The sequence below is a fragment of the Phascolarctos cinereus genome, unplaced genomic scaffold (assembly GCF_003287225.1).
Source record: "Phascolarctos cinereus isolate Bilbo 61053 unplaced genomic scaffold, phaCin_HiC Scaffold_4;HRSCAF=312, whole genome shotgun sequence".
In the NCBI taxonomy this organism is placed as follows: Eukaryota; Metazoa; Chordata; class Mammalia; order Diprotodontia; family Phascolarctidae; genus Phascolarctos; species Phascolarctos cinereus.
The window spans coordinates 23,280,401-23,292,567 of record NW_027555847.1 but is presented as its reverse complement, the minus strand read 5'-3'; positions in this window follow the sequence as shown (position 1 = coordinate 23,292,567).

Sequence of the window (12,167 nt, the reverse complement as noted above, 5' to 3'; positions counted from 1 at the left end):
GCTGCCTTTTAATTGATCTCATGCGTAAATAATGTTCTTAAATTAATTTTTTTTTCATTAAGATTATTCATAAACTCAATGAGTTAGTTCTCCAGAACCTTGGACAGGGACTAACAAAAACTCAAATACAGCTCTATTTTCACCACACTTCCACAAAAACAAATATTAAGAAACAAGCATTTTCTTTTCTTCATGATCTCCAATGTGAGGTTCCCAATGTATTTATTTGCCTCTCTCAGTCTTAGCTTCAGTACTCACTGTGGAGACTACAAATGACAGTTCACTATTTAGAAGAAGGACATTAAACTCTGGTGGTTTTCCTACAAGCAGAGGCATGATTGGGAGATTATTTATCTGAGGTATGAAGAAATGAATGTAGTAAGGATATTCCCTACATGAATGGAGAAGGTAAAGAGCAAGAATATTGGGTGGTTCCTGGGAAGATCAGGGATAGAAAAGCACAATCCTCCTTGCAAAAAGAAAGGTTTTATGTTTGTAAATGTACAATTAAAGCTCTATTCATTAAAGAAGGACGGGTGGATGAGGAGGGAATGATAGCTGTCCTTATTTATTTGAAGGTCTGTCACATGAAAAAAAGATGAGACTGTTCCATGAGGCCTCAGAGGGCCCAACCAGGAATAATGAGTAGAAGGTACAAAGAAGTGACTTCAGGTTGGACATAAGAAAAACAAAATTTGTTTTGCCTTGTGCTTTCCAGAAGTGGGCGTGGGCTGGCTCAGCACCTAAGGGTTTACACTTACTAGAAATCTTTAAGGAAAGGGTGAACAATTACCTATCAGGGATATTGTAGTGTACTTTTTTGTTGTTAATTTTCAGATAGAACTAGATGACAGCTGAGGTCTCAAAAGTACCCTCTATGATTGATTGAAATTTGAAAAGACAATTCTAGTTTTCTCAAAGAAAGTTTTCAATAAAATAAAAAAATAAGCAAGAACAGTGAAAAAATCCTCCCACACTCTAAAGATACTACTCTAGAATTCAAATACTGACAGCAGATTAAATCAGAGAGCAACTCCTTAAATGACAGGCAGACTCTTCAGTTCAGAACAGGGAATGGAATCACAGTCATTTAGCACTGAAGTGACCTCTAATGTCCTTCAATCTAACTCATCTCTGGGTAGGAAAGTCCTTTACAGTATGCTTGATAAGTGGTCCAGCTTCCATTTGGAGACAGCAAATTACAAGGAATGCCTTATCTCCAGAGACAGCACATTATCCTTTACAATGACAATTCCTGAGGAACTTTTTTGTTGTCAGTATCTCTATAGCTTTGAACTACTGCTCCCAATTCTGCCTTTTGACCAGTCAAAATAAGTTTAATTCTTCTATGTGAAAACCCAGCAAAGCCCTAAAGACACCTATAAGCATGCCTCTCCCAAGACTTCTTTGCTCTTTACTAAACACTCCCAGGTAATTAGCATAATGTGCAGTCCTTTCACCATCATGGCCACTCTCCTTTGTAAACACCACAGTATTGTCCTTAAAATGTGGTGCCCAGATGGCAACACAATCCTCCAGATTGACAGTCTGACAAGGGTAAAGTCCAGTGGGACCATTACCTCCTTCTTTCTGGATACAATGCCTTTCTTAATGTACTGTAAGATCACGCACTTTGGCAGCCAAGTTACCCAATTGATTATTTTTGTTTGTTTGCTATTTTCTAAAACTCCACTTTTTCTGTACAAATTATTGTCTGATCATCCTTTTCTAGTTCTATACTCATGTAGTTGATTTTTTAGATCTATATAGAACTTTACATTTTATCCTGGCAAGACTGTCTATAGATAAAATGAATATCTAAAGTGAAAAAAAATTAGTAGAGAGGAGCCTTCTAAGTGAAATATGGGGGGAGTTTACAACTTCCCTTTCATCAAGACATTTCTAGTCTGTATCAAAAATGAGCAAATTGGTGATGTATAGAACATACACCAGAACTCTACTGGCATGACAGTAATTTACCCAAAAGAGAGGTGCTCAGCGGGGATAGAAGATAACTCAGTGATACAACCTTTTTAGTGGTGCAAACTGCTTTTAATGCTCTACTAGGGATTTGAGTTTCTAAATAGTCTTCAAATACAGAGGACCATCCTGGAGAGCTGAGTATGCCTCAGACACAAGGAGAGACTAATGAGTGAGGAAGCATTTCTGGCTAAAGGGCATTAAAAGTTAAAAGTCAGGATAAAGTCACAGCATGTTAACAAGGAAAGATAACTCCAAATGAGGGTCCTACTGTGGTAAGGCATTTCAGGGAAAGTCAGACCCACACTAGTCTATACAAACCAAAACAAGTTAAATCACTGACTGTTCTCCAATGTCATAGAGGAACTGGTTATGACTCTCCTAAATAAACTACAAACAAGTTCATGGAAGTAATTAAGATGATTATTGGCATCTTATGGGTGGGTGGTTTGTGTCTTCTCCAGGTTCTTTTGATATGCAACTTGCCTTTTTAAAAATAAGTATGGGAGGACACATGCGGTTCTATCTTGTGCCAATCTAAAGAGGGTTCTGATTGTTCTTATCAAAGGGCAAACTGACATGGTTTGGCAAAAATTCAATGCCCTCCCACTGAAACTAGAAAGCAGTGCTAGCATCAACAGCTGTCTTCAGACATCCCATTAGTACCTAGGTACAAATGGGAAGGAGATAGGGTCAGAAGGTGAGGAACATTATAGAAAAAGTATATAAATAGATTCTTTAGTAGAGTAGTAATAAAATGATATCTTATGAGGGCAGCATAGCATAGTAAGTAGAAAACTGTCCTCAAGCTGTCAAAAAGATCTGGGTCCAAGTCTCTCCTTTGTCCTACATTAGTTGTACAGCAATGGACAATTTGCTTAATCTCTCTATGCCCAAGGCAACTCTCCAAGTAGCAGAAAAGATGTTGGCAGCCATTGGTAGAGGGAGTTCCTACTCCTAGGATCACATATCCAGTCCCAATTCCTTTGTTAGGACAGAACCCAAAAGGTTTCATTTAGTCTGTCTCTGTGCATTAACACAAAAGAGTGCTAATTAATGGTCCACGGCACCTTAGAGCAGAGTTCTTCACCTTTGTTGTAGCATGGAAAGTTAGGCAGTCTTCTGAAGACTATGGACCCCTGCATAGAAGAATGTTTTTAAATTTATGAACTAAAATATAGGATTACAATCAAAACTATATTGAAATACAATGATCAAAGTATTAAAAAAAAATTATGTCCATGGTCTCCAAGTTGAAAGCCTTCTGACTAGAAGGAAGTTTCTAGTGGAGTATCACAGGAATGTGTCCTTTGGTTCAACAGTTTTATCAGTGATCTAGATGAAGGCAAATTTGGTAGTTTCACTTAGTGGTGACTAGGATGATAATGAGAGCTGGCATGTATCCATTATACTGTAGTTTGCAAAGCACTTTATACTCTTATCTCATTTGATTTTCACAATAGTACAATGTGGATTGCTACTATTACTCCCAATTTACAGATGAAGAAACTGAGGCATAGAGAGGTGTTATAGTAGTACTGGTGGTGGTGATTGTACTAGTAGTAGTAGTGCTGATGGTGGTGGTGGTAGCAGTAGTAATAGCAGCAGCAGTGGTAGTAATATAGTAGTAGTGGTTGTGGAGGTGGTGGTTGTACTGATCATAGTAGTAGTGGTAATAGTAGCAGTAGTAACAGTAGTAGTAGCCACAGCAGCATTAATATAGTACCTGTGATGAGGCAGGCACTGAGCTAAGCACTTTACAAATATCATTTTATTTGATCCTCACTACAACCCTAGGAGGTAGATGCTATAATTATCACTATTTTATAGATAAGGAAGCCAAGGTAAACAAGTGACTTGTCCAGGGTCACACAGCCAGTGTCTGAGGCTAAATTTAAACTCAGGTCTTTCTGACTCCACAGTCCACTACTCCCTTCCTGCTGGGTTTAGCATCAGGAGGTGTTGAGTTTTGAAATCTCACTATTGATGCTACCAGCATCAATAACTTAAAAACAAACAAAGTAAATGTGATGACATTGAGGGGTTTATCACCAAACCTCTTTGTTTTTCAGTGTTATCATCTGTAAAAGTGGGGTAACAATACCCCCAGCAGTAGCTTGACAAGGGTACTGCAAGGATCAGATGGGATAATCTATGTGGAACGCTAAAGGTCAGTCATTATCCTAAGCAGCTTACCCAGTGATCATATGGACCATTATGGGATGGCAGTAGCAAGCTCCCAAAGTGTCCCCAAAGCCTAGAAGAGTGGGCTGCCCCTGGTATGAGGAAATTTAGTAGAAATATACATAAAGTACTACACTGACATTTTAAAAAATCATCTACAAAAATACAGGAAGGTGAAGGGATGACCAGACAGCAGTTCGTGGAGGAAAAAAGGAAGTAAGGTTTTGGAAGGACTGGAAACTCAAGATGAATCAACAGCAGGACATAGAAAGCAAAAAAAAAAAAAATTACTGCAATCTTTGGTCGCATTAATAGAGACAGGGTCCAGAGCAAGTTAATTGCAGTCTGTCTTTATTCTGCCCTGCTCAGACCATTTTTGGAAAATGGTTTTCAGTTCTGGGTATCATATTTTAGAAAAAGCTGGCATGGGAACGGGTGAAGGAGGGCAGGGGACCAGAAGGGCAAAGGTCTCGAGTTCATTCCAAAATATGTTCATTTTCAGAAGATAGAGTTGTCATTCTAGGCAAGAGGAGGCAGAGAGAGAGTCATTATGGCAGCCTCCAAGGCTTTGCAGGAACTGTCTTGTGACAGGCCACTTGGCTTTCTCCTTGGCCCGTAGGGGAGTCAGTCAAATCAGCAAGTGTTTATTAAGCATTCAGTGCATGACAGGGCCTTGTGGCAAGTGCTTGGGACACAAAGAAAGGGCAAAACGTTCGGAGCAATGTGAGGAAGTTGTTGAAGTTGCTTCTGAGCTCAACATAGGGGAAAGCCTCCTAACACTTATAGTGGGCCAAGAGTTGGATAGGTTACCTCTGGAAGAAGGGAGCTGCAACTCAATGAAAGCCCTCCAGTGGAGGCTAGAGGACTAGCCACGAAGCTACTAAGCGGTATAATGAACTGGGTACTGACTTTCAGTCAAGAAAACTCCTTTTCAAATCCTGCCTTAGGTACTTAATATTTGTGTGGCCCTGGGCAAGTCACTTAATCTCTCTGTCTATCTGTCTCTCTTTGTCTCTCTCTGACTCTCTCTCTCTCTCTCTCTCACTCTGTCTCTCTCTGTCTCTTTCTCTCTCTCACTCTGTCTCTGTCTCTCTGTCTCTGGATCTCTCTGTCTCTCACTCTGTCTCTCTCTGTGTCTGTCTCTCTCTGTCTCTCTCTGTCTCTCTGCTCTCTGTCTCTCTCTGTCTCTCTCTGTCTCTCTCTCTTGTCTCTCTCTGTCTCTCTCTCTCTGTCTCTCTCTCTGTCTCTCTCTCTGTCCTCTCTGTCTCTCTCTCTGTCTCTCTGTTCTCTCTCTGTCTCTCTCTCTGTCTCTCTCTCTCTGTCTCTCTCTGTCTCTCTCTCTCTGTCTCTCTCTCTGTCTCTCTCTCTGTCCCTCTCTGTCTCTCTCTCTGTCTCTCTCTCTGTCTCTCTCTGTCTCTCTCTCTGTCTCTCTCTCTCTGTCTCTCTCTGTCTCTCTCTCTGTCTCTCTCTCTCTGTCTCTCTCTGTCTCTCTCTCTCTCTCTCTCTCTCTCTCTCTCTCTCTCTGTCTCTCTCTGTCTCTTTCTCTCTCTCACTCTGTCTCTGTCTCTCTGTCTCTGGATCTCTCTGTCTCTCACTCTGTCTCTCTCTGTGTCTGTCTCTCTCTGTCTCTCAATCTCTCTCTTTCTCTCTGACTGTCTCTCTGCCTCTCTGTCTCTCTCTGTCTCTCTCTGTCTCTCTCTCTCTGTCTCTGTCTCTCTCTCTCTCTCTCTCTCTCTCTCTCTCTCTCTCTCTCTCTCTCTCTCTCAATTTCCTCATCTGTAAACCTGGCATAATAATTGCACACACAGCCAAGAGTATTGTGAGGATCATATCAGATAACAACAGGTAAAGCATTTAGAAATCTTTCAGGTATTAGATGCAGGTTAGCTGGTATTATTACTCATTGAAATCCACTAGCAAGCACGCGTGAAGTGCCTTCTGTGTATCAGGAGGTGTGCCATTTACTATTCAAATAGAAGTAGGGCTTGATGATCCTTGAGGATGCTTGCAACCCTGAAATTCTAGGACTCACTTATCAAATGGAAGCACAGACTGCTCCTGCAACCTGCTCGTACTTTAGTAAAGGGATGATGGGGTAATGCATTTCAGAGTAAGTGTTTTATCTTGCATCTGCATGACAAAAAAAAAATTAACCTCCCCTCCCTAAGTTGCAGTCTTCCATGTCTTTTGCACATTGCACATTATTTCCAAATCTTAGTGACTCTTCTTATCTCTGGTCTTACAAGTAAAATGGTTTTCATTTACATAACATTGCCCAGGAATAGGAGAAACTGCCCCATCTGCTGTTCCATTGGCCAAACTGCACAGGGAATGCAGGCAGGCTTCATGCCTGCTCCCATCAGTGCAACATCTTAAATCAGGCCCAGAAACACTAGTTGTTTTTGCAAGCATAATGGCTTGTCGATGCCTGCCTGGGGCTGCATCTTTATGTTTGGGGGAGCCCAGCCAAAGTGCTGGTCTCTGGTGAGGGCCGGGGATGAATCCCAATTACACTGATGATTAGAGTTGAATCTGGCCCCAAAAGCTCCCTGAAGACTGCACCTGTTTTCTAACTGGCCTCCCCAACACATAGGGCCTAAAATGATGCATCACAGCCTCTCCTCAGGCAAGCCCTCCCTCCTGGGGCCTTCCAGGGGCTCCAGTCTTGTTGACTGATAAATCTCCTTAGTTGCTTCCCAGCCCACAGCAGGGGCCCAGTCCTCTACAACCAAATGCTCAGAAATTCTCCCCAAGGCTGCAGTTTGTTTGTTTGTTTATTTTTTTTTCCCTTGCCCAATATCTTCTGCCTGGCGTTGCCAAGGAGCAGCTATTGGAATCAGGGCCAGTATTTTATCACAGAAGCCAGGGGCACGTCTACAAATGTGCCTTGTCATGGTGGTTAGTGTGATTAATTTCTTAGTTTTCATTTTCATGAACCTGCTCCTATCGTAGTCAGACAAAAGACCTCCAGAGAACAAACTATCTGATCAGCAGAACTGGGTGGATGGTCTCAGCCATAAAGGGCTACTAGGGATTCAGGGTGCCTACTATAAAACTGGCAAAGGCTTTAAAGCTTTCTCCCTGAGGATTTGGCCTTGTTCTGAGTTAGTATGCCTTTAAATAAGGGTTCTTAACATTGTGTGTGTGTGTGTGTGTGTGTGTGTGTGTGTGTGTGTGTGTGTGTGCCGCACCTGAGGCATGATGGACACTTTTGGCAGTTTGGTGAAGCCTAGAGGCCTCTTTACAGAAAAATGCTTTTAAATGCATAAAATAAAATATAAAGGAAACCAATTGTATTGAAATGCAGTTATCAGAATATTTTCTTTTTTAAATATAAAGTTCCCAGAATGCAGGTTAAGAACCTAAAGTACTATCATGGAGTTAGAGATGGAAAAGACTTTAAAGGCCATCGAGACCAAGTACCCTTATCATAGATGAGGAAACTGAGACCCAGAGAGTTGAAAGGGTTGACCTAGAGTCAAACAGCTAACAAATAGAAGAGCTGAGATTTGAAACTAGACCCTGCGACAAGTCAACTGTTCCTTCCATTCTCCCACGCTATGTTTTGGACATGGCAGGTAGCTTGTGAAAGGCTTAGAGAGGTGGAAGAAAAAAAAGTCATGGGTGGGTGATATGTCTTAAAGCCTAGTGGACTTATGCCAGACCCTGTCCCTAGCACTAAATGAGCTGAGCTCTCTGAATAGAAATCTGAAGAAAAGCTATCAGTTTCAATTACTATGAATAATTCTGATAGGTGACATTAAGTAATACTCTAAGGTTTACAAAACACTATATACATCACTTCATTGTAACCTTACAACTACTCTCTGGAGTAGTTTTGTTATATTTGCTGGTTGCTCGGTCATGTCTAACTCTTTGTGACCCCATTTGAGGTTTTCTTGGCAAAGCTACTGGAGTGGTTTGCCATTTCTTTCTCCAGCTCATTTTACAAATAAGGAAACTGAGAGAGTTAAGTTAAGCGACTTGCCGAAGGCCATACAGCTAAGAAATTTCTGAGGTTCGATTTGAACTCAGATCTTCCTGATTACAAGCCCAGCTCTCTATCCACCAAAGCACCACCCAGCTGACTGCCTCTTTGTTTTATCCTCATTTTAAAATGAAGGCACTATAATTCAGAGAAACAAGATGTAATGACCATGGTCACTTACAGCATCATCAGATCATAGCCCTAGAGCTGGGAAGGAACTCGGGAACCACCTAGCCCAACACTCTTATTGTTTAAAAGAGGAAACTGAGGTCTAGAGATGGTCATCGAGAGGCAGTATTCGAACACAGGCTCCCAAGTCCAGTGCTCTTTAATCATGAAAATAAGGATCATAGGATCATTGATTGATATCTGAGAGGGAACTTAGAGGATATCTAGTACAATCCCCTAATTCTACAGATGAGGAAGTAATTTGTTCATGGTCACTCAGTAAAATTTGAGCTGAAAATTCAAACCCAAGGCCTCGAATTCTAAATCTAGAAAGCTTTCCCCATCACTGTACTCCTTACTTATTATAGGTGAGGGATTACAATAGATTTCTCTGCAGGTTTGTAGCCAGTGTTTTCCTTTGGCCCTTTATTCTTCCTTCTGGAAAGCTCCCTACCCCAAAACCATCCCAGATATCAATTCTCGTGTCCCCTTTCTCTGAGTCTTGTCTTATCTGTCAACACATCCTTATTAAAGTGTTAGTAAATCTGAAGGCACTAGTGTATCAAAAGTAGATTATGAGAAGGATTCAAAGAATGACCCCTTCTTGAAGTAGCTGTGTTCTTGGAGACTCAAGAGCTTTCACTGCTCAAAGGAAAGAAGCTGTAAAAGGAGAATTTGGAACTGAGATGTTTGATGTTATATATCCCCTCATCATTTTACAAAAAATAAAAAGAGACCCAGAAAAATAAAATGACTTATCCAAGGTCACAGAGGTAGTTGATATTTGGGGCAGAGAGTCCTGCCCAATAATCTCTATAATCACCTACTCCAAACACCAGTCTCTGATTCTGGATTCAGACTGAGGGCTGTGCATGTGCTCCTGCCTTAGCTTCTCACTATTTCTAAGATCCTGGTGAAGCTTTTTCCCCTTCCTGAGCCCTTTCCTCATCCATTAAGTGAAGGAGCTAGATGGACTAGGTGACCTTGATGGTCTCGTCCCATTCTAAGTCCTATGATTCTCTCTTCCTATGGTGTGGAAGGTGAGTCATTCATAAATGAAGAAAAAAATGCTTCCTTATATTGCCTTATATGCATTCAATCCTGAGCCGGGGAAGAGGTGAATGTGGAAAAAAACTTCATAGACTTTCCTGCCCGTCAGCTAACATGCATACAGAGAAGATTCAAAATCTTTCAGAAGCCTTAAGGGAGCGGCATGGAACTGGGGGAAGGGCACACACAGATCAAGAAGTGTTGGGGCATCATTTCTTGTCTTTTAGGTGGATTTGGGCAAGATGTCCTGGGACACTAGTGGGAAATAGAGAAGAGGGAAAAGGCATCTGGCCACCATTTAAAAAATTAATATTTCATTGATCTCTCCAGAGCCTTGGTCGGTATTGTAACCAATCATGCCCTCAGAAGACTGATGAACTTATCAGAGGGGTGAGGGACTAGGGGTGTGGAATGCGTTATATATATTCAGACACGGCCAATGTATTGTTTTGGTTTGCTCAACTATATTATTTGTTCCAAGGGGGACTTAATTGCCAGGGGATGATAGAATTGGCTGTTCTGCTTAGAGGTAGGAAAGAAGAGGAAGAAAAGAGAGAGATTGAGAGGGACAGAGATACAGAGAGACAGATAGAAATACTGTAGATAGGTACAGATTATATCTATGTCAATATTCCCAAGTAGTGGATGGACTGGGTGACTCTGCTGGTCTCTTCCTATTCTGAGTCCTCAATGAAGAAAAACAAAAGGATTCTCTAGATTGTCTTCTATGCATTCAATCCTGAGCCTAGAAAGAGATGAATATGGAAGGAAACACCTTCAGAGACTTTCCTGACCTGTCATCTGATGTGTGTGGCATGTTCAAAATGTAGTAGATGTTGGGCAATTTCTGGATAAACACCCCCTGTGACCCTTGCTGTGAATCTATCTTTTGAACAACAACAAAAAAAAATAAGTTAAGCAAAACCGGTTCCTTCACGGTCTACATCTACCAACTTGGTACTGTGGAAAGGACATTGGATTTAGAGTCAAAGAACCTGGGTGCAAATTCCAGCTTTGTTCTTCCACTTACATGACCTTAGACAAGTCACTTAAAGTCTTGAACCTAGTTTCCTTAACAAAAAATGAAGAGATTGGAGACCTTATAGCTCTAAATCTGATTGTATGAGAGCAAATGCAAAATTTCACACTGTATTCCCTCCTTCAAGTAAAGGGCCAGGTTATCTTAAACACACACACACACACACACACACACACACACACACACACACACACACACACACACACACACACACACACACACACCCCTCCTGACAAGTAGAAGCAATACTGACAAGGCTTAGTAATGAACTCAGAATTAAGTGCATGAAAAAGTCTGTCTAGTTCAGGTGGGTCTAGAGAAAAAAGGCATTCTCTGTAGCTTGGTGCTAGTCCTAGCCCCAGTCCCTTGAAGTACACACCATGAGAAGTTGTGAACGAGTCACAGAATCACAAGCAGACTCCATTTCTAGGACAGAAGCAGCTTCCAAAAGCAGTAATCAAAACTTCAACAACCTGAAAGGGGAAAAAACATTCTGAGTCGAGATAGAATTTCAAATGGTAATATTCCAACCAAGTCCAAGTGTGATGACTGGAGCAGGCTGCCTATCACAGCCAGATTTCTCCTGGGATCAAGATGTCTCTATGAACTCACTGTAACAGGGCTCAGACTTGCAGACATTTTCCCCATAGCACTAATAGTTTGTAGAAATAGGAATAAATCCCATTTTTATGAGATTCAAAAGTCAGCAAAACCCTTCCCGCATATCAATGTGTATTATTGACCTCATTTGACAAGGAAACTGAGGCTAGTCGACAATAAATCTACACTCATTTGTGAAGTACCTACTATGTGCCAGGCACTGTAGTAAGTGTTGCGGATACAAAGAAAGGCAAATAACAGTACTTGAATCCAACCAACTGATAAATCCCAGAGCTAGGGGTTTGAAGCCTGGCTCTTTCCCAGCCCCAAGCCCAAAATTTCCCCCACTTTCCTGTGTAACATATCCCTCAAAGTAGCCAAGTTTAGGAATATTGGTAAACAGCTGGCCTTGAGATAATCAACTACCAAGCATTTATTAAGTGGAATCAAGCAAGCTGAAAACAGGGACCATGGAAGTTACCAAGAGTGACTTATTATTTAATAGTACCAAGCACCTACTGTGGGCCAGTTTCTGTGCTAGGTAATAGAATACAAAGATAAAGAATGAAATAGTGCTATTATGGAGTTTACATTCTTTTAGGAGAAACAGCATGCACACATTTTGATTCAATTCAATAAAGATTTATTAAGCACCTACTATGTCAGGCACTGCGCTAAGCTCTGGGGATACAAAAACAGGTGAAAAAGACAGCCTCTGCTCCCGTGGAGCTTCAATCTATTGGAGGAGCAAACAAATATATTCAAAGCAAACTCTAGATAGGATAAACAGGAAATAATTAACAGGGAAGGCACTGGAATTAATAGGGGTTGGGGAAGGCTTCCTGTAGGAGGTGGGATTTTAGTCTTTATAAATAATACTAATTCTGTATGAGTTGAGTGCAAAGTAATTGGTGTTCATCTTTATGGAGATCAAGAAAGGCTTGTTCGTCAGAGGATCAGAACTTTGAGGTTCAAATTTTAAACTCACATTCTAACTAACCCAGAGGAAAATCAAAGTACATTTCAATCAGGCTGAACACATCTCTAGCTGAATGTGTATGAAACTATTCCTGGAAAACGTATGGTTTCTGTTCCTTTGGCACAGGGGTGGAATGGAATACTCAGGCTTATAATTCTGAATCAACCACTTCCTATTCA